The sequence below is a fragment of the Ammospiza nelsoni genome, chromosome 1 (genome assembly GCF_027579445.1).
Source record: "Ammospiza nelsoni isolate bAmmNel1 chromosome 1, bAmmNel1.pri, whole genome shotgun sequence".
Classification (NCBI taxonomy): Eukaryota; Metazoa; Chordata; class Aves; order Passeriformes; family Passerellidae; genus Ammospiza; species Ammospiza nelsoni.
Window position 1 is genome coordinate 94375884 of NC_080633.1, and position 6932 is coordinate 94382815.

At 35.6% G+C, this 6932-nt stretch overlaps 1 long non-coding RNA gene across 1 annotated transcript; it reads right to left on the reverse strand.

Annotated features, from left to right (window-relative positions):
* Nucleotides 1-1893: 1893 nt before the first annotated feature.
* LOC132084324 (uncharacterized) lies at nt 1894-6696 on the reverse strand. The gene is made up of 3 exons (XR_009420051.1): nt 6559-6696; nt 4521-4611; nt 1894-2139 (listed from the first exon to the last, which is right to left on the reverse strand). It is a non-coding gene; the product is annotated as an uncharacterized LOC132084324 (long non-coding RNA).
* Between the last annotated feature and the right edge of the window lie 236 nt (nt 6697-6932).

Below are 6932 nucleotides of genomic sequence, written 5' to 3' on the forward strand. Positions count from 1 at the left end.
TTTTTTCCCCCTCCCTTATCATTAGTAAATTCCCAGGGAGTTTTTCAATTGCTCAGGTACATTGCTACATTGAGTCTGGTTTTACATACATGTATGTTTCTCATTAGGATGAAAACCAGACTCAATATAGTTTTCCTGTCTGGATCTAATGGCCACAGGTGAATTGAGCTGTGTATCCCTTTGCTTATGTTTGTGTCTTATCATTTCTCTTAATAATTTCTCTATAAAACCACCCAGCAAGAATAATTTTCTTATCTGTTCCCACAAAGTGAAAGTGAGTAAATTACTGATAAGAATAGGTGGTCTGTGCTCCAATTCAGACATGCAGCTGTTAGATCTTCCTAAACAACAGCCTTTAAACAGCTATTCAGAAAATTCATCTGGGTTTTATTTGTCCTAAACCAGTAAAAAATCCTTCAACTTTTATTTAACTTTAATATTCCTAACATTTTGATAAGATGTGACATTTTGACATGATCAAACAGTATCTGATTATTTCATATTTATATTTAAAGGGAATGCAAAAACTCGATTACTACTGAGACAACCATATGGAAAATACCTCTAAGTAGCTACCTGCCTTCCACAGGTAGGAGTATCATAGGAGACCTTACTGATTTTTTAGGACTAGCAGAACAGCTAATCATGTGCTTAAGAGGTGGTACTACCACTTGAATGGCATTTTGTTAAAGCATTCCCAGACCTAAAGCCAGATAACCAGTTCTTAAGATCAAAAGCTCTTAATTCCTTTTTTCCTTCCCTTCCTAACAATTTCCTATAAATAGGATGTTACTGCTACCATAAAAGAGAAAAAAAATCCTTTCAATCAGTACACTTTTATCACTAATGACAGATAAACTGGAACTGGATTTCTTGTCAGCTTGTGAAGATTTATAAAAGAGCACTTGCTACTTTCCATGATTGGAAAAGCAGGAGCATTACATCCCACTTCACAGATGGAGATTGGGCTGAGGTCAATTCTTACAGCAGAGAGCATTAGTTCCCTGCATTGCATATAACATTATGACCTGTCAGAGAGAAAAAAAAAAAAAAAAGGAAAAGAGAAAAAAAGAAAAAGAAATAGGAACAAGCAGAGCATAGAAATGTGATTAGAAGTGGGAGAGACCAGAGGACAACTCCCTGATGATGGCTGTGCATCTACTGCCTGAAATCTCTCAGCCTAGGGAAAGTTTAGGGTTGAATTACATATTTAGTGCAATACAAATCCTTTTAATGAGGGATTTGCCATGGAATGGCAATAAAATAAACTTGGTTTAAGTTTGAACTCAAGGATAATACAAATAATAGAAAATTAGAGAAAAATGTATTTTAAAAAATGGGCTTGTAAGGGCAATAGTAGAAAATTAGAAAATTAGAAAAATAAGTTTGTAAGGAAAGAACTAGAATCTCAAAAATAATTTTCAAGGAAATTGGACAAAACTTCATTAATTAAGTATTTCTCCAGTTTATCAATTATCTTGAGCCTTTTTGTAAGGTCCTTATCCTGCAAATAAGCCTAAATGGTACTAGACAGGGATGATGTTTAGTAGGAGTCATAAAGCTGATAGATTTTTTGCAAGTGATTTTTATACTTGAGCTACCAGCTTTATGCTCAAAATCATGATATGCTTATCAAGAAAAACATAGTATAATAAGATGTAATCTCCTGACAAAATTCTAATTTTAGGGTAATTTTTCTGTAAATATCTGCTTCTTTGGGGATTTGTTTCACTGGTAAAAATAAAATTGATATGCTGTTTTTCTGGGATAAAGTTTTTCCAATCACTTATTACTCAAAGGAGATTATGTTTATAGTGGAAAAGAAACATCATAGGTTATGATTTCAAAGCCAATATTAAATCTTATGAAAAAGCATCAAGAACTCTAAAAAGATGAAGGAAATTGCTTAAGTTTATTTAGCCTATAATGATATTAAGCATTTCACAGGTTTTTAATTACTTGGTGTAATGCAGGGGTGTGTGGAGAGGCAGATCTGTGACGGCAGCAGATGAAATGAGGCTGTGAGCTGCAGCACCAGATGCATGAGAAGCTGAGTTTAGAGGCATCGAGCACCCTCAGTGACACGCCCCTCTTTGGATTCTTCACATTAATCAAACTCATGATCTGGATCAAATCCCTCTGCAAAATGGATAGAAAGGCAAGGCATCATGCTAGGAACGTGCCATCTTACTGTAGCTAATGCAAAAGCTGACAGTATCTCATGAAGTTTTTGGTAATGAGTCAGATTCTACTTTCAGAGTAGTGCCAGCCTACTGAACTACATGCCAAACTGGTCATTAAAACTTGTGTTAGAAACATTCATTCTTATCACAAACTGTGCTAAGTATAATTTATTAACTTTTTTATTCATAAAGTTTATTAGATTTAACCTTAAGATTTAACCCCACAATTAATGTGTCTTGCTTCAGCTGTCTCCTGTGTTTGGGCATTTTTGTTTAAGAACTAGATTCAGTTTTTGCATAAAGCTAAGCTAAATGATACTGAACTCTGTCAGGTTCAGGTCAGTGCAGAAATATTTGAACGATAAAATGACCTTTCTTGATTAATCTTAAGCACCAAATAGTCCCTACTTTTCATGCTGGTCATACTATAGAGCAATATTTTGCTCTAAGACATCTGGATTAAAATTTGCTGTCTAGATTCAGACTTCAAATTTTTCTCACACACAGCAAGAAAGAAATTATCATTGACTTGAACAGAATTAGATGTACAGATCCATACAGAATTGTTAGATCCCTGCAAATAAACTGGGTTTGTTTTTATTTTAAAGGCTGATATCCCTTGAATGACACCAAGCAGCTCATCGGCTGGAAGGGCAAAACAGCAAGTTTAAATATAAGAAGAAACTGGTTAAAGGATTATGGACAAAGAACAATCCCTGTATTAGTGGAATGCAGTGTATCCAAACAGCTTTGCATAAGGTCACTTCCCCTGAAGTTACTGCTGCTGTTCAGCCTCAGACTTAAGCCTGCATAAATTAGGCTCTGGAGATTTATTCCAAATAAATCTTCACTAAATTCTTGTCAAGGACAGAAGTGAAGGGCATAGAAAACCCATTAATTAAGGCTGAATGCAAGGCAAATCAGGGCTTCACTTAGGCTATGTCTGCATTAGCATATTAATTTTGTTCAGGAGTGTGTTTTTGAAACAAATCCCCAGCTGACACTGGTTCCTGTAATTCAGTTCTTCCCACTCAGGCTCAGCCTGGAGGCTGCCTTACAGCTGAAACTGAGCTGGGGACATGATACAGAGTACACATCGTGTGCTGCAGCAGCAGGTGGATGTCCAGTACCTCAAGCAGACTGAGTGAGTTTAGGGTAAAACTGCTGGAAATACATTTATTATGGAGTTTGGGTCCCCAGAATTAACTGTGTGGTTTGGCCAACCAGCTTCCCTGGTGCAGTGCTACTTGGTCCCATAATACAGCAAAAATGCAGCTCTTGCCTGAAGGCAGGATGAAAATCATCTTTTTAGAGCAGTAATCACAGGTTAAATAATTTGTTTAATTCGCGCCAAAGTGAGGTCCCTTACTGTAAATGTGGGGACATTTTATAGAAGTAGAATAAATGGAAGAGGTTTTGTTGCTGTGCTTGGTGTGAACAAGTATTAAGTCAGTCACTCAAGCAGAGCTGTTTACAGCTGACATTTCAGTGGCCTGAGTGTCCCTTGTCAATGGTTTGCATGGGGTAATGAGGGTTACATTTGGCAGTGGATCTGCCCTAGTACCTCCTTTACTGACACTAATGACAAATAGTGAAAAAACATTCGAAAAATGAAGAAATGTTTTCACACAGAATTTTTAACTTCCTCATTTCATTGATGACACTATTATTTGACATGTGAATAATAACAGATAGCCACCCCAGCTCATTGTAGTCTTTCATAATAAGTGGAGTTGCATATAGTAATCTTAGAGATGTGAAGTGGTGTTTAGAAGAGAATTCATAAGAACAACAGATTTGAACAGGTCATGACTTACTCCTTTGATTAATCATCCCTGAAATTTGCTTAAGAATTTGTGCTAAAGAAACATAGCTCAACGGGAAAAAAATTATGTTTAACTTCTTGCTTTGCTAGACTCCTTTTACTCAAAAGCTGTTACAAGTCAGAGAATTTTAAAATATTTAACTTAATTTTAAATTATTATAAATTTTAAAATATTTTATAAAATTTTATATAATATATTATATATATTACATTTTATAAATATATAATATATATTTAAATCTATATAATGTATAAATATCTAATATATGAGATAATTTATAATATATAACATTTTATAAAATAATTTTTAAAGTTTTTAAATATTGAATTTTAAAATATTTTACTTAATTAATCACATAAAATATAATATATTAATAGGCCCAGACACTGGCATTGCCTGGGATAGAGTTCATTTTCTTCTTAGTCAGTGGTACAGTGCTGTGTCCTGGGTCTGGTGCGATGATAAGGTTGATAACACACTCATGTTTTGGTCGTTGCTATGTGGTGCTTACCCTGAGTCAAGGACTTTCCAGTGTCCCATGCTGTGCCAGGGAGCAGGTGCACAAGAAGCAGGGGGAGCAGGGCCAGGACAGCTGATCCAAACTGGGCAAAGAACCACAGAATGTTGTTTTCAGTCAATAAACTGGGGAAAGCTGGTCAGCTCCTGCTAAGCACTGCTCAGGAATGGGCTGGGCGTTGGTCAGTGGGTGGTGAGATATTTAATTATGCATCACGTATTTCTCTTGGGTTTTATTACTTTTCTCTCTCCTTTTAAATAAAAATGGTATGATTATTGTTATTATTTTAATTAGTATTATTAGTATATTTGGGGTTGTTTCAGTCATTAAACTGTTCTTATCTCATCCCACGAGGTTTGCTTTTTCCCCCCCAATTCTTCTCCCCATCAGGGGTGGGGGAGTACTAAGTTGCTGGCTGGGGTTGAATCACGACAATATTATTTACTTCAAACTCATAATAGCTCGCAATAAGCTTTGTTCTCTGAAAAATAATAATCAGCTGAAGCTGTGGGTTTGCTCATTAAAAAATGCCCAGTATTTTCCCTCTTTCTTTCACAAGAAACACACAAGTAAAGATATTTAGAAATACCAAGCAGAACTGAAAATTCTTCAAATGAATTTCTTTGTCAGATACATAAAGAAATACAGGTCCAGAAAGGGCCTTCTATGTCAGTTTATTCCAGGTAATCACTGTAGAAAGATAAGGTACAGTCCCCTCAGTGTCATGGAGCAGCAGGAATTTCAGTATTATTATTATTGAAACATTGCTTCCTTGAAAATATCTAATTTTATTTGCCTTTTGATAAGTTCACTGTCCTAAGAGAATGGTGAGTAAAAACAACCCAACATACTTTTAATCTTGGAGAACACCTAAATAATCTAAAGAGAACGTGCCAAATCAGTTCTCTGATTGTCTACCTAGACTTTGACATGTGTGGTTTGATACAGTTATTTTCATTATTGGTATTTTGTAGGTGGAGAGCAGTTTCAGTGTATTTTTGTGCGTGGGCAGCCATGCATTCTTCAGTCCAGGAAAAGAGAAAGGTTTTAGATCAAATTTGGAACTATGACAAAAATATGCGAATGATTTTCTAGACAGTATAAAATCAAATTCATGTATAAAAAAACCTTTAAAAAGTAAATCTGAGCAACCAATAACAACAGAGGTCTTGCTGGATTTCCAAGACTCTTATCAAGAACTCAATGCCCAAGTGAAAAGTTCACTGAGTACTTAACTTGCTTGGCATCTGCTCACCAGGCTAGACTTTGATTTTGAAATCACCTGTGTAATTTCCCTATTAATTAATAAAGAAATTCTATATTTTTATTACTTTAGTTTTAAAGACATGAGACTAGAAAATCAAAATTTGATCGGCTCAGGCACTCAATCTGCTAATTGCAAAGTTCACTTTCATATGATTCTTTCAAATTCTCACATCACGTTGAGTTTCCTTCTCAAGGAATTTAAATACTGATCCATGATGAGCATTCTTTGGATCTGCACAAAGGGCACAAATCAGCAGCAAAGGATGCTGTTCTTTATATACCACCTCATTACTCATATGAGTCAATCTAAAAAGTAAAATGGGTGAAAAAAGCCAAACACTTTCAAGACACTTATTTAAAAGACCTTTCCAGTAATTTGTATGAAAGGGGGTGTTCTCTTAAAGTACATTCACTTGTACAAGGCTATGTTCTGCTGATCACTCTACTAATTTTATAGCAATCAATCATTAAAAATATGGTCACAAGATAAAACTGCTTTAAAGCTCTTGTTGACTTGCTCACCTTGTCAGAAAAAGAATAAAAGCAAATTCTGACCAAGCTCTGCACTTACTTGTGAGATCGATATACACTATTGCAATTTTAATGGTGAGACATTTTTTAATGCTTGGAAATGACCTGATTTATGTGCCTTCTCTCAGGAATCTAAGTTCCATAAGTAAACAACAATGATAAATTCAAGTGCTCTAAAATGGCCTCCAGAGGTCATCTCTCTCTGCTGACTACCAAGGAAAACTAGACTACTCACCCATGTCGGAGCTCTACAGCACCTGATGGTATGCCACTCTACTGAGAAGTAAAACCATAAACAGAAATAGGACCCTCTCAAGATCCCATAGGTTAAAACCCCTGGTCAACGCAATTGCTCTCCCATATGTCAAAAGTCAGTGACAGTTTCTTGTAAACACACAGTCTATTGGAAAGATGACAAACAAGTTATAATTAGAGCGTGTTACATGGATGTATTCCAGACTACTCACCTACTCCCTGTGCTTGCCTCCTGTAATGTGATGTCTGAAAATTAATGGAGCTCTCTTCCAGATCAGTCTTTTTGGGTTATTTATCAGCAAAATATATTTCTGGGGGACAGCTCCAGAATTATTCACTTTTATAACTGTGAGA